The 19,581-nt window shown below is 29.8% G+C and overlaps 1 pseudogene; it reads left to right on the plus strand.

Annotated features, from left to right (window-relative positions):
- The first annotated feature begins 9,334 nt into the window (after window positions 1-9,334).
- Window positions 9,335-19,581, plus strand: part of LOC125421791 (DNA-directed RNA polymerase subunit beta''-like) — a 32,450-nt pseudogene continuing 22,203 nt past the window's right edge.

The following is a 19,581-nucleotide window of genomic DNA, read 5'->3' on the forward strand; positions in this document are numbered from 1 at the left end:
GATAATTAAGACAAAGAAAGAATTTTAATTTAATTAGTTTAGTTGTGTCTCTTTTGCTTTTATCCAAAACTTGACTGTTTTCCTTCTTACCATACCATTTCCATTCCTAGAATTAAAACAAATTAGAATTCTCAATTCTCTACAAACTCTAGGGGATAAAATGTTTTTAGAGACAAAAAAATCATAATGATTGTTGTCTTTATTTCTAGTTATTTTTTGATATTTTGCAATGAATTTAGCAGAATTTTTGTTATCAATAGTGCTTTTTGTTAAGTACTTTTGAATTATTTCATGCTTACTCTTATGAACCAATGAAATACCTACGACTTGATATATAATAAATTGTCCTTCATTTTTTATAGACAGATGGATTGGGTCGATAATCAATATTCCCTTTTTTGTCAATTCTATAAAAGTTAAATCTTTATAAATCAGTAGAATATCTACGCTCAATTCGCCCCTTTGAATAGAGGATATAAAAATTTCTTTTGGATTTATTAGTCTAAGCAGGAGGCATTACACTTTGATGTTATCGATCATTTTTTTATTTAAAACACCATCCCATGTCAATTTAAAATGCAAATACCTTTTTAGGAAGAAATGAAACCCCGCTTCCGTATTGTTCTTGTATTGTTTTTTATTTCTATCTTTTTTCACGTCTGATCCCACCAAATCTTCTTCAATATCTTTGTCTTGATTTGACAAAGATGATTCAAAACCTGCTTGGCTGACAAATTCTTTTTTTCCTTGATTTTAGTTTTTTGATTCAAGAGATTTTTTTTCATTCAAAAATATTGATATATTTATTTATTTTCTTTCTAGTGATGCTTTTATTTTCACTAGCATTTTCATTTAAATTCAAATTAAAAAGAATTAATTTGATTGGAATGGCCCACGGTTTAATCTTATATGTATTATAAAGTATCAAAAATTCTAGGAAAAACCAACGATCCATATTTGATATGGGACAACTTCGTATTTCTTCATTCATTTGCATCCAATCAAAAAGGTCTTTTTTTGTATTGGATAGGATGAGTTCTTGATTTTGAGGAATCATGAGATAAAATAGACCTTGCATATCAGTTTTATCCAGTAGTTGATAATTATTCCCTCCAGTCTTACTATATTTATATGCTAAAAGATCATATCTACAGTGTTTTTCAAAATTCTCTATTTCCTTTTGTAATGAGGTAGCTTCAAAAGTTTTTTGTTTTTCATAGTGAATTAATTTGTTTTTTTCATTTTCATATGAATCATATTTCTTTAAATGGTTAGTTTAACATATAGAGTGTTGCTTGTTGCTATCGCACCACTTTTATGGTACTAAGCTAGACCATTTAATCGGAGATAAATCATATTGATCATGACCTTTTAACCAATTTTTTCCATTGATTCATTCTCGCATTTCGAAGAGAATTATGTCTTAATTTGGAATGAAATAGTTTCTATGTTCCACCAAAATATGTCTTTATTTCATTCTTAAGAAAAAAAGCTGTTCCATTATATTGAAAAATGGATCGTAAGTTATATAAGTTAAGGGCTGAGGGTTGTGATAATTTGTAAAATACATATGCTTGTAACACGTAAGATAAATCAAAAAACGTTTGTGCCTTTTTAGTACGAATAGTAGAAAGGGACCTTTCTATAATCGAAATAAAGTGAATTAGACTTTTATTTTTTCTAGAAATTATTTTTTGATTTGTTTCATTATTAGAATTAGAAATATCTTTATCATTGTTAATATATTTATTAAGAGTTTTTTTTTGTTGATTCCTAAAAAAATTGTGTATTAATATTCCAAATATCAATGATACCTAAAAAGATATCTATGTATATCTTTTCAATGAAAAACAATTTATAAAATAATGTGATTTATGAGTGTATTTGTTCTATCAGTCAAATTTTGTAGTTTTTTTTTTTTTTGGTCAATGAATAATTTGTGCAATCTGTAGGTCGAATTTTACTGAACGATTCCTGTAATAGTTGATTATTTCTTATTGAATCTTTTTCTTTTTTAGTTTCACTCAATTGATATATATCTAGTTGTCTTAAGCCAAATGATAGAATTGGGTTTATTTTTTCGAATTCTTTTACTATTTCTTTTAGAAATAGAATGGTTTTACTAAACTAGCTTTCTATGTCTCTTGGAACATTTAGAAAATTTTATTTTTCTTGAAAAATTCTTAGAACTAGAAAATGCTGATTTTTCCATTTTCTAATTTTTTTCTTGAGTTCTTTAAAAATAGGTTCAAAAATCGAAAAATGGTTTTAGGGAGAGCCAAAAGGCAGTTCAGTTTCCATTCCCCAAACTGTTAAAAAACAAAATTCATTTTTTTATCCTTTCTTTTTCATTAGACCGTTACAAGTTTTTTGTAGCTTAGATTTAAGCCAAGGTTTCAGACGAAAAGGAAATAGGATCTTTATTTGATTACCATTTGTTAGCTAGTTTTTCAAAAATTCTATTTCTCATAATTGGACGCCATTATAAGTACATTTAATATGCATTTCTCTATTTCAATCCTTTAAATCCTCAGACCATTCAGGAAATTGAAATAGTAGTATACGTATAATACTTTTAACTATTATCAACAAAGGTAATAGAATATTTTTTCTAAAAATAGATTGGGTTACTAACAGAAGACATCTTAGTATTTCAGCAAATATAATATTATCCCATGCTTCTGCTATTTCTATACATGCTTTTTCTCCTCTTTTGTCTTCTTCTATTTTGTCTTTTTCCTTGTTTTTCTCAGTGCCTTTTGGCTTTTTTTTTTTTTTTTTGGTATAATCTGAAATTGTTAATTATGTCTTTTTCCACATCCAACTTTTAAAAAACATTTTCATCGACTCAGAGATATCAAAAGAAAAAAAAGTCTTTTTCGATTCTATCCAAAAAATAGGATGAATGTACATTTGCTTGAAAGAATTTCCAAATAACTGTTTTATGTATTCGAGTGCGCATAGAACCTTTTATTATGTCTCAACAAAAATCCGGTTGTTGTGAATAACGTATCAAAGCCACTTCCTCTATTTCATCAGGATTATTAGTGTCTTTGGTATTAGTATCAGTAGTTTATAGGTTATTAGTAAAAATCACTACACGTTTGGATTTCGTGAACGAATCTCATACTTCATCGCCACCCCCTCTGCGCTTTCTCCTCCTGCTGTTCCAAATCATTAATTAATTTGTACGACCATCAAGCAACTTTTTTACTGATTTCTTTTAGTTCGATAGGTTTTTTCTTTTTTTTTTATCGTTAGGGTCTTTTATAACTGCATCAAATAGAAATTTATAATTTTTTTTTTGTTATCTTATAAATCAATCTTGATTTGTTCTTCTTCAGGAAGTAAAGAAAGCTCTTTAAAATTTAAACTTGATAGTGGTTTTTCAATAAGTTTATTGGTTAAGTTCAAGAAATATAAAATTTTTGTTGTTAATGGTTTTTATAAAATGGATTTTTTATCTGTTCAAATTTTAGGTAATTAAAATAAGAAGGATACTATGAATCTTATTTATCCAGAAACCCTCTATGTGAATGTTATTTTTTATGGAAGTTTTATCTAGGATTGCAGTTGAAAAAAAATTTGTGATTCGTCCTCGATAGGGGCCATTCAAGAAAGGATCATATATTTTAGGTAAGTATTCATTTTGAGGATTATCATTACAAAATCTAGTCTCTTTTTCGAGCATATCCCAAACAAAAAATATCCTATCTAAAGTTTTGTCTAGAATTTTAACTCTATTTATAAATTTTTTGTTTGGGTCTTTTAGTTTTTGTTCATTGCTATAACTTCAATTATTATATAATTTAGCAGAAGAGGGTTTATCTGCTGTAAATAGAGACATCTTTCTTTGTATCATTTCCAAAAAAGTTGACAAACTTGACGGGTATGTAAAAGATATTATTTCTTTGCCCTTGCTTTAAAGGGTCCCTAGGTGCTTTGTTAAGCATGGGAAGGGGAGCTCTTTAGAAACACTAATAGATGAAGTTAGGGTTATTAAGCTTTAATAGAGTATGTAACAGGAAAATAAAACGATAAAACCAATGTTAGAGGTATTAGAAGCCCTAGTTCTGAAGGGACCAACCATTGTACTTCTAGGGGAGGGTTTAACATAGTGGAGGGCCACAGCTTTTGTGAGTGTTTAGCGCAATACGGTACAGTATGCCACCAGCATAAATGAGGTGCACAAGAGCCATGAGCACGAGATAGATTTAATGCCAGCCTGGAAGTGACTCGCTAAGTCGGGATTTCCAGCTGCTGCCTATTGTAGAATCGTCGATAACCTGGCTGCCATTATTATGTGTGTAAAGACTTACTATATAGGTATACTGGAAACTGTTTGGCAGGTCAAAGGACCCTAAAATCCACTCCTTAGCTATAACATTCCAGAGTCATGCAGAGCAAACACTAATCATCCTTCAATTACTATTAATTAATTGCACCTTCAAGGAACGGAACGAGTAGAGTACAAAAAAGAAAGCTGAACCAATTGTAAATGTGATTTCCTCTCCGTAAGATCATTTCATGGTAAAGGAAATTGAACCTATGGCATTTAAGCAATGGTGGAAAGGAATAAAATAAAAAAATAAATAAAAAAAGAAAGGAGAGGGAAAAATAATATAAAAAAAAAGTAAAGCAGAAGAGCCCAGATTCCAAATGATTGAATGTCTGCATCACATGGAAATAAAAAAAAATTCTCACCAAAAATCACTTCCTCATGTGTTTCACTCAATCAAGGTCTCGACACTCGTGTTTTCACACTAGTTTCGGCTTTTACCCACTTTTAAGCTCACACACTATGTCTTTTTTCCACTCAAATAATTATCTCAAAGTTCTAATTAAAACACCCATAAAACAGCAACTAGATCACAAGTATGTTTTAATTAAACTTATCAATAAAACAGTAGCAAAAAGTAAGTAATATCGAATGAATTTAAAATACCTAAATTTTGGCTTTTCTAGGCAAAATAAGGCAAATTACAAGAAAATTTTGGAATCAATAAAAACTAGACTAGAAGGTAAGAAATTAAAGGTTCAAGAATAAAAATTTAGAAAAAGAATTTCAAACTCGAACAAGAATCAATTGGGACAAAATTAAGGAATAGTGTTGGTTGTTGTTCTCGTAATTCTAGTTTCATATTAATTCCTTTAACTAATTTTAATCCAAATAATTTAAGCACGCAAAAATCAAATATCTAGAAACGCCAAATATTGAATAAATAATCAACAAAACAGCAGCTTCAAGAAATTTCTAATAACAAATTTCAACACCAAATTCAACAAACCATTTTTTTTTTTTTTTTACTCACAGAACATAAGATAATTGCAGTAGCAATAATCAACTTCAAAATTACAATTCCAACACCAAACAATCACCAAACCCATGACCTCCCAAACAAAATACAAATTGTGCATATTTTTTTTTTTCTGTTCAGTTTTTCTTTTTCATTTTCTTTTTTTTTAATATATGAATTTAGATATTGAAGACTAAAACATCAAAGAAAAATCAACAACAAACTAAATTACCAAGAACAATAATGAAAAACAACCAACAAACTAGGAAACAAAAAATACGGTAACACTAGGAAACCTAATTCAACTAGGAATGAATTTTCTTTTTTTTTTTAATATGCAGAACATGTATGATAATAGAAGAAACCTTAATCTAATGCTAAAATTTAAGATTAACACAAAAATAACAAAAAAAAATAAAGATAGATCAAACCTGAACAAAATTCGGCTCTAATACCAAATGATACGAACCTAGGACGACCTATGCCTAAACCCGCATTATATTAGCCTGGATCTAATTATGTTCAAGTTCTAATGGTCACCCTGACCCCTAACCAACATGTGATTAGAAACCTTGGTATAATTAAGATGCCACAATAGGTGATGGATAAGTCAAACTAAAACACTCATTCACTAATGGTGTTTTAGGTGTTCAAAAGAACAAAGAGAAATTCAATCTCACAAAATAAATTCTGAATAATATTAATGGTGTGTCCTTCCTAAAAAACAAGCCTCTTATAATCTAAGAGAAAACAGAATAAAACCCTAAAAACAGAAGGGAAAACCAGCTAATAGGATTAGGAAACTAGCACGGTTGAATTTTCTTTCTCCTTTCCTAAACTAATTTTGATTTATTAATTCCTTTATTTTGAATTAGAAATTAATTAATTTACAATGAGAATAATAAAATAATAACTTTCCTAAACTTATTTTTCCAGCAAATAAATAAATAAAAACCAAAAGTAAAGGTAATTTACTAAAACAAAAAGTAGAAATCAAATTAGGAAACTAAAATACTACCTTTTTGACTAAGTTGACTTTGACCAATTTTTGACCAATTTAAGCTCCAAATCAGCTTCCATATGCTTTTTAGGATTCCAAATGAGCTAATCATGAAGTCTCACACATTTCCCTTGCTTTGATGAAAGAGAAAAAGCCAACTTAGCAAAATGCAATAAAGCCAGCGGGTAATATAGCAAAACGGGCCAAATACTACCTTTTTGGATGCCTTTGAAGCTGGCTTAACTTGATTCCATGACCTCTTAGACATATGTATTGAATCAACGAAGCATTAGAACCGTTTCATGCTGCCTGGACTCCATAAATGGACCAAAATCGCGACCTACGTATGCTCAAAACAAGTCTCGGATCTTCAGGTATGGACAAGCCCTCTTGAGTATGAATTAATCCCTGGATAAATGTGGCAAGGTTTTCCCTAAACCTTTTAGCTTGAGCCCTAGTGATCGGCCCTATCTTAATCCGTATAAAGTTAGCATCCCAGTGGGTTGTCGGTTGTGCGGGCACAAGTGGATTTGCATCAAAATTATCTACATGATAAAATATGTATCATAAGCATACGCGCTGTAGCTCCGTTAGGTGGAGCACCTCGTTTACATGCGCGCCAATGTTTTTTAGAGGAGTCCATCATGGAATCCAAAGATTTGATTTTATTGAAATATGGATGTCTTACTCTATGACGTTTAGGAACAAAATAAGAGAACAATAGCTTGACAAATGGTTTGGTCCAATTCAGCTTCGGGCACCCATGTAGGTGCCAATATAGAGCCCATCATTAAGTTGGGATAGTGATAAGGTGAATACCCTGTTGAATTAATGCCTGGCATAATGAGTATAAGGACCTTTAAAATATTATCTTTTCGTTCTATCTTATGAGCTTTACGGTGTATGAAGTTTCATATTTGATTCAAATGTCGCAATAGAGACTCCATTTAACTTAATTTGATCTAGGCTAGAAGTAGACCTACATCAAAATAACCCATCTTTGAAACACTTTGGTAGTGCTTCCAGATTGGAATTCACATCATGAATTGGAGCACATGGAGCCATCTTTTTGTCCTTCTATCATTCAAAAAATATGGTAGACTAACTGATATTTATATTGTTTAACGAAAGAGCACAATGCACAAAAATGCATGTTGGGTCTTTGAAACAGTTCAAATCATTTTGATAATAGTAAGTTGATATGTTTTAACGAGAAGGTCTACGGTTCTAGTCCGTATCGCCCTATAAACGTAAAACCTATAATTATAATTATAATATAAAAAAGAAAAAAATTAATATTTATAGAATATTAAAATATTAATAATTTTTAATAATTTATATAATATTCTATATTCTAATTTAGAATTAATTCTAATTTAGAATTTTATTTATAATATAGAATATAAATATAGAAAGAATAAAAAAAAAAAAGAATTTTGAAGTCCTTTTCTTTAATTCTTTAGATTTAGTTAGATTTAGAGATAATCTAATCAGATTATCTGAAGTGAGGTGAAACCAAGAGACGTTTATTTGTATAAGAGCAATAAAAACAAATATGTATTCTATGTATAAGAGCAATATAAACAAATATGTATTCTATCTGTATCGAAATAAATGTAATAGGTAATAGAAATAAAATGGAATTAGAATTATAGTTTATAGTGGCTGTAGATAATCTCAAAATGAGGCATATACCACAGCACTAAACAATTATAGATGACTTGACAATTAATTCCAATTTGAATCAATTAATCCAGTATATTTTCCACATTATTAATAGGAATACATTTATGTTTATGCTTTACGAATATGATATTTTCTGGGCATTTCTAGTAATATCAAGTGTTATTCCTATTTTGGCATTTCTAATTTCCAGAGTTTTAGCCCCGATTAGCAAAGGACCCAAAAAAATTTCAAGTTATGAATCGGGAATAGAACCAATGGGGGATGCTTGATTACAATTTCGAATATGTTATTATATGTTTGCTATCGTTTTTGTTGTTTTTGATGTTGAAACGGTTTTTCTTTATCCATGGGCAATGAGTTTTGATGTATTGGGGGGATCCGTATTGATAGAAGCTTTAATTTTCATGCTTATCCTAATTGTTGGTTCAATTTATGCATGGTGAAAAGGAGCTTTGGATTAGTCTTAGCTCTTGAATAATCAGACAATAAATATAAAAAAAATTGAAGCAGTTATGAATTCCATTATTGAGTTTCCCTTCCTTGATTGAACAATCCAAAATTCAGTTATTTCAACTACATCAAGTGATCTTTCAAATTGGTTAAGACTCTCCAGTTTATGGCTGCTTCTTTATGGTACCACTTGTTGCTTTATTAAATTTTCTCATTAAAAGGATTGCGTTTCGACTTTGATCATTATGGATTGGTGCCAAGACCTAGTCCTAGACAGCCAGACCTAATTTTAATAGAGGGTACATTAACAAGGAAAATGGCCCCTTCCTTAGTGAGATTATATTAACAAATGCCTGAACCAAAATATGTTATTGCTATGGGAGCATGCACAATAATAGGGAGATGTTCAGTGCCGATTCTGATGGTACTGTTCGAGGGCTCGATAAGCTAATTCCCGTAGATGTCTATATGCCCAGCTGTCCACCTAAACCAGAGGCCATTATAGATGCTATAACAAAAATTCGGAAGAAAATATCTCAAGAAATCTATGAAGATCAAATTTGATCTCAATAGGCGAATCAGTGTATTACTACCAACCACAAGTTTCATGTTGGACGCAGTACTCATACGAGAAATTATAATTAAGGATTACTCTATCAACCACCATCTACTTCAGAGATCCTCCTTAAAACATTTTTCAAATACAAAAGTTCAATATCTTCCCACGAATTAGTGAATTAGGCCGGAGCTTTTTTTTTTTTTTTTGGTACAAATACAGAATACCAAACAGCAAGCCAATCTTCATAAATTCCATCGGAACCATAAATGTCAAATATTTATAATACTTATACAAATAAACTACTTATACAATACAATTAAAAATGCGAGAGAGATAAAATAGATGCAGGGTCATTTGTCTGCTTGGTTAGTCAAACAGGGGCTAGTTCATAGATCTTTGGGCTTCGATTACCAAGGAATAGAGACTTTACAAATAAAGCCTGAGGATTGGCATTCCATTGTTGTCATTTTATATGTATATGGTTACAATTATCTATGCTCCCACTGTGCCTATGATGTAGCATTAAGTGGACTGTTAGCCAGTATGTGTCATCTTACACGAATAGAGTATGGTATTGATCAACCGGAGGAAGTATGCATAAAAGTATTTGCCCCAAGGAGGAATCCTAGAATTCCGTCTATTTTATAAGTTTGGAAAAGTATGAATTTTCAAGAAAGGGAATCTTATGATATGTTGGGAATCTCTTATAATAATCATCCACTTCCAAAATGTATCTTAATGCCGGAAAGTTGGATAGGATGGCCTTCACTTAAGGATTATATTGCCCCTAATTTTTACGAACTACAAGATGCTCATTGCATAATCAAAAAGTGATCTTTACTTCTACAACTCCAGATATTCAAAGAATATTTGTACTTTTTTTTTTTTAATAGATCAAATAGCTAAAGTTTCATTCATTTCATATGTATATGTTAAAAAAAGGATAGGCTAAAAAAAAGCAATCCTAAATAAAAATAATAATAGAAAATAATTAAATTAGAGGGATTCAATACGATTTTCAAATTTTGAAAGATACTTTTCCACATGAGCTGAGCTGAGTCAATAGGATGAAAGAGTTAACGATGCAGAACTATGTATCGCGCACATCACTTAGATGGGTTCCAGTAAGTAAGAACATAGGGGGAAATGGGGAAATAGAATATGAAAATAAAATCAAAACAAATAAATGCAAGGGGATCATATTCTATTTGTATTATATCTAAAATGAATCTTGGCTATTCGTACCCCCAATCTCCCTTTGTAATTTAAAAGAAGTAGTACTATTTTTTGGGAATTAGAGGAGACACAGTATGAACAAATAAATAAAAAGACGAGGAAGTAAAATCTATTTGTTTCTTTATATACACTTTACTCATCTATAAGTACTCGTATATAAATATTCTCTATTTCTTAAATAGAAAGGGTATCTCTCCAACCACTTTGATGGATAAACTTGTATCATGATCTATACTATTAATTAATGAACATGTATGTCAACCAATTTGTAGATTCAATACTCATACAAACAATCCATGTGCCAGGAACTAGATTTGAACTTGTGACACGAGGATTTTCAATCCTCTGCTCTACCAGCTGAGCTATCTCAACCATTCACGATGCATCATCTTCGTTTTAATAGATGACTTGGGTCTATGTCAATTAAAAAGATGAAAAGGGGAGTAGAAAGTCTTATCCAGGCCTTAGTGGAATTTCTTAGATCTTTAAAAAAATAAAAAATAAAAAATAAGACTTTGTAAGTTTTAGTACAGTACAAGCGATAATATGATCATTCCAATTTACAATTAGGGTTATATGCTCAATGATGTTCATTTGTACATGTATCATATATGTCACAAGGCTTGTGAAATTTTGAACCGCTAAGAAAATGAGAGTATAGGATAAAAATTAGGGAATCAAATGGGCCTTTTTGGCGATAGAGGGAATTGAACCCTCATGATTTCTAAAGTCGATGGATTTTCATCTTACTATAAATTTCATTGTTGTCAATGTTGACATGTAGAATGGGACTCCATCTTTATTCTGTCCGATTAATCAATTTTTCAAAAGATCTATTAGATTACGATGGAGTAAATGATTTGATCAATGAATATTCCATTTTTTTTTTTTTACTTGGAATTAATTCACAACAATTCTTTCATTTTTCATATAAACATATAAATAAATAAATAAATAAAAGATTCGTGTCATCATTAATCATTTAACTTGGAGATAGTATTTCTATACGTATACGTATATATAGGTTTATTCTTCATCCTTTCTAGACTTTCGATAGAAGGATTCCTTTACTAATGCATCGCAGCCAACTCCATTTGTTAGAATAGCTTCCATTGAGTCTCTGCACCTATCCTTTTTTATTATCACTTTCTGAATCCTTGTTTGTTTTCATAAATTAGGATTTGGCTCAGGATTGCCCATTTATAATTCCAAGGTTTCTTTGAATTTGAAACTTATAACTTGGTAGGTTTCCATACCAAGGCTCAATCCAATTAAGTTCGTAGCATCTACCAATTTCGCCATATCCCCCCCCCCCCCCGCCCCCCCAATTTTTTATTAGGGTCTTGATGCCACTCTTCTTTATTTGTTTATTTATATTAGGACGGAACCATTGAATTCATTAGATAGCAATTCCATATTGAAAGGTGTTTTCTCTTAATTTGGATATATTGTCTATCTTCTTTCATCTCTATCGGATACTCATATTTGGTCCAATCGAAAGAGATTTATCAGTTCTGTATTTGAAATTAAATTCAATATACAATATATATGGATATATGCCACATATATATTATGTATATTTATTATACATAATAATATTATACATAAATATATATGTGGTAGATGTATAAGCTAACATGCTATGCCCCTATTTCTATAATTTTTTGCGTGTAATTTTGAATACTTGAACAGTCGATTCTTTTTTTTTTTCGTTTCAGCTTTCACCTTTCCGAATGAAAACTCCATAATGTTTCATTATGATTTGGATTGCATTTATATAGATTGAATTGCACTTTTCTTTTTCATTTTTTTATTCCTCTTCCCCTTTTCTTAGGGAAGACCTTCTATAACAATAACATAAATAACATAAAAAAAAAGAACTAAAAAGGAATTTGTTTTATTATAATATTTTTAAAATATTAATTTTTTACTATAATTATTCTAATATTTTTAATCTTTTTTATATTATAAACATTAATATTATAATATTCAAAAATAATTACAAAGTCATTTTTTAATTCACAAAATATATATATATATATATATATATATCTTACTATCTAATCAAGATATTGATTATTGATAAACATATAGTTGATAAAGAAATCAAAATTATATAGAGCTATATTAATTGTTATGTTAATTGCTATGTTTCATAATATTCAAATATCCAATATTTCTTTGAACTTCAATTCTAGATTCTTCTCTCCATTCATATGAATTATGAATAGTTAATAGCTAAGATCCAAGTAGTTTACTAAATTCCTATGCATGTACAATTTATGTTATACGAGCTCGCTTAGCTCAGATGTTAAAGCATTGTATTTGTAATGCGATGGTCATCGATTCGATTCTGATAGTCGGCTTTTCTCCATCTGTTATATATATATATTTACAAAATTGAAAATAAGAATATTGAAAAGGCTTCTTACCGTTTTACCTTACCAAGGGTCACCGATCTATTATCTCTCTATTATCTCATAGAAATTCCTAATTATTAAAAAAAAAAAGTAGAAGTTCGATCTCTGTAAAACAAATCAATCAATAAAAGAACCTTTATTATTTATTTATATATTGCTCATTTATTAAATTACTTATTTATATTTTTTTATAAAATATATTATAAAATTTATTATTGTATTGTATTAAAATTATACATAATAATAAATAGAAATGATACGAACCTAGTACGACCTACTCCTAAACCTGTATTATATTAGCCCGGATCTAATTATGTTCAAGTTCTAATGGTCACCTTGACCCCTAACCAACCTGTGATTAGAAACCTTGCTATATAACGAAGACGCCATAATAGGTGATGGAAGGCCTATTGATAAGTCAAACTAAAACACTCATTCCCTAGTAGTGTTTTAAGTGTTCAAAAGAACAAAGAGAATTCAATCTCACAAATAATTTACTGTATAATATTCAAGCTTCATTCTTATTGAAAAATAAGCCTTTAAATAGGATAAGATTACAAAGCAAAAACCCTAAAAAAATTAATTCAAAACCGGACTCAAAGTGTGGAGAAAAAGAAAGTAGAGAAAAGGAAAGTGCCTAATTTTTCATAGTTTCCTAAAGTAATTTGGATTAATTAATTCCTTTATTTTGAAGTAGGAATTAATTAATTTACAATTGAAATACTAAAATAATAACTTTCCTAAACTTATTTTTCCAGAAAAAAAAAATCAAAATCAAAATAAAAGACTAAGTTCCTAAAACAAAAAAGTAGAATCAAATTAGGAAACTAAAATACTAGTTTTTTGACTAAGTTGACTTTGACCTATCTTTAACCTCTTTGAGCTCCAAATCAGCTTTTGTATGCTTTTTAGGATGCCAAATAAGCTTATTGTGGAGTCCCATATGTTGCCCTTGTTTGGAGGAGGAAGAAAAAACCAACTCAGCAAAATACAGTAAAGCCAACACAAAATACAGTAAAAAACAGGCCAAATTTGAAGCTCTCCGTACAACCCCTTTTTGAATGCCTTTGAAGCTACCTTGAATTGATTCCATATCCTCTTAGACATATGTATTGAATCCATAAAGATTTGGAACCATTTCATGCTGCCCGTTGTCCATGTTTGCACCAAAACTGCTACCTGGGTTCGTATCGTCTTCCACCACTTGGATGCTTAGAATAGGCTTTGTATCATCAAGTATGGACAAACTCTATTGAGAATTGATTATCCAATTAATTTGGCAATAGCAAAAAGATTATTAGTAATCCACGCTGCTTTTGCTAAAGCACATATCCATATGGATAGAAATATATCACTCGCTTCTCTGTTCTAACATGACAATTCTATTTGAAAATCTAAATCGAAAGTGTTTAAATGAAATCATTATGAATAGGTATACTGTACACTTTATTTTATTACATTATTTCCCTGGGATTGTAGTTCAATTGGTCAGAGCACCGCCCTATCAAGGCGGAAGCTGCGAGTTCCAGCCCCATCAGTCCTGACGGATCCAAATCCAATAAAATAACAAAAATACATCAATTCGTCTCTCCATTTTTCTGTGAAAAGCAGTACAAATAGCCGAATTTCATTCCCAACTGGATCCCTCATTTTTTTCATTTCAATTGTTTGTTTGGGTTTGGTTAAAATCAATGGTAAGGTAAGCGTAAAGGTGGCTAGTTGATACTTCATCAGATGATTGTACAAGGAAGGCGGTAAGTTATAGAAAAAAACAGAATGGAAAAGAACGATAAATCAAAATTTAAATTAATATAAGGAATTTCTTATTGGATCAAGAATCAACCTTTGAAGTAGGTATGGATAAAAGATCATCCTATGTTATACTATTTAATTATTGATGATGAATCGATCCGATATCCCAGATATTGTTGTTCATGATATTGATCCAACTCAATTACATCGAGACATAATTCATCCCATTGAATTTACAGACAAAAGATTTATCATCTCCGTGGGATTAAATCCTGAGTTATTGCTAATTAAAGAAAAATGAAATGATGATATTATGGAAGTCAATATTCTTGCATTTATTTTTACTGCACTATTCATTATAGTTCCTACTGCTTTTTTACTTATAATATATGTAAAAGCAGTAAGCCAGAGTGATTAATTTGAATTAAACTTGACTTTTTAGTTCTTATCATTGATTGAAGAAAAGAAATAAAATGAAAAAGATTCCAATTTTGCATGTTAAATGAATGAAATGAACAAAATAGAATCAGCAGTATTCTATGAGAGATGATAGTATGGTAGAAAGAAAGATTCATATTTTTCTTTCTACCATACTATCTAGTATTGTCATTCTACTGTATAAAGTTTATTGTCTGAAGATATAGGCTAGTTTAATATATATCATTCTACAATATTATCTTCATATATATAGATATCAATTCCATATATAAATTGCATAGTGTCGTGTCCCAATTTTATTTCTTCATCTAGTTCTATTTAATTTGTGTTTATTCCAATTAATAATCGGAAGTAATCAAAAGACAACTCTTATTCGTATGATTCTAATTCCTGTATTTTAGATTATTTTTAATATGAATCCCAATATCCATTGAAAGAAGTAATTGATTGAGTAGTTGACAGAGGTTCGGAGGGGCTCCATGGGAACTTCTACGGATTTCAAAAAGGATTAGTAAACCTCATCGATTTATAACCTTTGAACCATGATATGAATGAGTTCAATAAAGCAAGCATAGCATAAATAAAATTCATAAATTAATAAATCACAAAATAAAACAAGCAGTAAGTGTGCAATATGTGACTCGCCCAAGACAATATTTTATTATATGGAGTTGTAGTATCTTGTTGGACAACCACTATGTTGTTTCCCATAAAAAATGTGTATCCATGTAATAATAGATTTCTTTTCTCTTTGAACAGTGAAAAAAAAATGAAAAAAAAAAAGGTTTCGTTCTTTCCCATTGCCCATATATAACTTTGGTAAGAGTTGGGTCATCGAAATAGAAAAGTTATGAGGAATACGGTTGGAATCAATTTCCTACCATTTGTATTCCTTTCGAAATACAAACATGGGAATAATTGCAGTATTTGTTTGATTGAAAGATTTCATATATTATTCATAGAATCCATTACTCCACTAGGATCAAATACCGTTTCGAAATGAAGATGTTTTTTATCTCTATTTCAAAATGGAATTTTAATTTAAATAGTAAACCTAAAATTAAAAAAGGCTTTGCATGAAGATCTATAAAAAAAATTGATATAGTTTGGTTCCTAAATTCAATTAGCAGTACTTCTAGAGTCCACTTCTGCCCTATACTACAAGTGAAAGGGAAAATGTAAAGACTACTGTTACAGCAGCCCAAGCGAGACTTACTATATTCATGTGAATTATGTCCTCTATCTCTATGAATATGAATGAATTATTCAATTATTGTTCACTAAAAATAAATTATTGTTCATTAATAATAAAAAATCAATGGCGCAGAGTCAACGGGGGGTTCTAACCCAACACTATTGATAAAACAATCCAATAAATCCAATTATAACACGTTCTTATAATTATAAGATTTTTGGTATAATTAGAAAACATTAAGCACCAACAAAATACGCGGGACAACCTTTTGATTGAAGTAGCAAAGGGCTGTTACTAACATGTAGTAATAATAAAACCTATTCTTTCTTTTGGTGCCCTTCATTTTATTTTTTATTAAATCAAAAGTATAAAAATATAGAATCAAGATAGATCACTATCTACCACATACCACTATTTATTTCTTTCCCATATTTTCCATTTGATCTACGTCTTCAATTGGCTCTATGAAACAATCAAAGACGTCGTATTACATGTTCTTGATTAGAGATTAAAGTAAAAATATTAAAGATTAAAGTAAGAATTTCTTTTTGTATTTTTTTATAATTTCTATTGATAAATTTATGTTATAAATAGAAATTATATGTTCAATATAAGTAAAATATGGAAAAATAATTATAGATTCTTTATATATTCAAATAAATACATAATATATTCAAATAAATATATATATATAATAAATACATACATAAATAAGTCAAAGCCAATTTTCCATTCAATCTAATTAATATTGAAAGAATCCTAGAGTACTAAAAGACTTTCATGAGTATGTATATAAAGTATCTTCCACCCTATCAAGCAAGTATCAAAAGTCTTTTTCCTCCGCTTGGTTCTGTTGGAAAAAAAAAAGGGTAAGTTTTATCAGCAAACCGAAATAAGGTATTTTGATTCTTTTGTTGATCGGCAACACCCAGATTTGAATTAGGGAAAAAGGATTTGCAATCCCCTGCCTTACCGCTCAGTCATGCCACGAGGTGATACAAAATATATGAAAACATTCCCTTTCCTTTTGAAGTGAAAAACCAAATGTGGATGTGGATTTTCAGTGACAGGAAAAAATTCGAGACAAGTTTGAACTGTTAACTATTGACTGTGATTTCATGAACGGTTCTTGAATTTGAATCGAAAATTTTATTTCCCTAATGATCTAAGAAAATCCAAATTGATACATAACTAATCCTTTTTTTTTTTCAATAAAAAAAGAAGGCTTCTTAGTTTTAATTATAACAACAATTAGGGGTATATGTAAACCCTATAACATAAATTTTTTAAACAGATAAATCAGGCATCTTATTTGTATATGATGCCTATAGTTAATTTCATGAAATTTTGAGGAAATTATCATGCTTCAATTCAATTTTTACAATTTATCAACGAATAGATTGAATATTGAAAGTAAAAAATTTGATAGAGTATGACAGGTTCTTTTTGTCCCCAACAAAATAATATAATAAAAAAAAGAGGGAGAGTTCAGATAGATAATATAATAAAAAAAAGAGGGAGAGTTCAGATAGATAGTTCTATTTATATCCACAGATGTTTAATAAAATGAGCTTTTTTACACATTTCAATCCCATTCTATGAATTCGATTAAAAAAAGTAGGTAAAAATCTCTCTCTTCCTTGAGAATTATTTTTTGAACAATTGAATCCATGAAAAAGTTATGTGCTAGAAAAAAAAAATCCTAAATACATTTATGGTATCCAATTGGATTGGAATATGGAATATCATAATAATGGTAGAAATTGAATCACTTTTTGGTTTGGTATTCTATACAAATTGTTTGGATATTCTGGACAAAACTCCATAAGAAAAAGTGGAATTTATCATTTTTATTTGTATCTGTTACAAATTACAATTTGAGTATAAAATTCTCATTATGCCTCCTACATACGTATTTCATATATTCCATATATTTTATGGAGTTAGGTTAAATTTCATTTGATTCAGTAAACAGAATATCAATTCCATCATTGCTATATTGATCCATATGATTTCATGAAGAAAGAGTACATAATGGGATTTTTTTTTTTTTTTTGTATAAATGAGAAATAAAAAATGCTTGGGGGGTAGAACTAAGGAAATGTCTACAATACCTGGATTTAAGTAGATACAATTTGAAGGATTTTGTAGATTCATTGATAGGGGCTTAATAGAAGAGTTTTATAAGTTTCCAAAAATTGAAGATACAGATCAAGAAATGGAATTTCAATTATTTATGGAAACATATCAATTGGTAGAACCGTTGATAAAAGAAAGAGATGCTATATATGAATCACTCACCTATTCTTCTGAATTATATGTATCTGTGGGATTAATTTGAAAAACTAGTAGGGATATGCAACAAAAAGCAATTTTTATTGGAAACATTCCTCTAATGAATTCCTTAGAAACTTCTATAGTAAATGGCATATATAGAATTGTGATCAATCAAATATTACAAAGCCCCGGTATCTATTGCCGGTCAGAATTGGACCATAATGGAATTTCGATCTATACCGGCACCATAATATCATATTGAAGAGGAAGATTAGAATTAGAGATTGATAGAAAAGCAAGGATATGGGCTCGTGTGAGTAGGAAACAAAAAATATCTATTCTAGTTCTATCGTCAGATATGGGTTTGAGTTTAAGAGAAATTCTAGAGAATGTTTGTTACCTTGAAATTTTCTTGTCTTTCTTGAATGATAAGGAGAAAAAAATAATTAAGTCAAAAGAAAATGCCATTTTGGAGTTTTGTCAACAATTTGCTTGTGTAGACGGAGATGTGGTATTTTCTGAATCCTTATGTAAGGAGTTACAAAAGAAATTCTTTCAACAAAGATGTGAGTTAGCAAGGATTGGTCGACAAAATATGAACCGTAGACTGAATCTTGATATACTACAGAAAAATAAATTTTTATTACCACAAGATATATTGGCTGCTGCAAATCATTTGATTGGAATGAAATTCGGAATGGGTACACTTGATGATATGAATCATTTAAAAAATAAATGTGTTCGTTCGGTAGCGGACCTCTTACAAGATCAATTCGGATTGGCGTTGGTTTGTTTAGAAAATATGGTTAGAGGAACTATATGTGGAGCAATTAGGCACAAATTGATACTAACTCCTTAGAATTTGCTAACTTCAACTCCATTAACAATTACTTATTGAAAGGATTAGGGCAAGGTTAATCTAAAGAGAACAAGGTTTTAAATGGTTGGAAATTGAAATTGACTTGGAGTTTAGATGTTCTCGGCTTGCTTTGTTTAAGCTGTTGGAAAAATTTTCAGTTTTGATCGGTTTGTGTTTCTCTTGGTTTCAAAATGGAAAGTAAGGTATTTTCTCCAAAATTCAATACAATTCATTCATTTAGATGTAATACATACTTATAGCATACAAAATAGGTGTGAAAGCACACCATGGCTGGTTCTAAACACCAATACAAAACAAGTCCTTCATGGTGAAGCAAAACACATGTGTAAAGTAACTTTGCCACATGCTTCATGGTTTGTTGACAAGTGTTGCTACCTCATTGGGTGCTTCA

Source organism: Ziziphus jujuba, chromosome 2 (genome assembly GCF_031755915.1).
Source record: "Ziziphus jujuba cultivar Dongzao chromosome 2, ASM3175591v1".
In the NCBI taxonomy this organism is placed as follows: Eukaryota; Viridiplantae; Streptophyta; class Magnoliopsida; order Rosales; family Rhamnaceae; genus Ziziphus; species Ziziphus jujuba.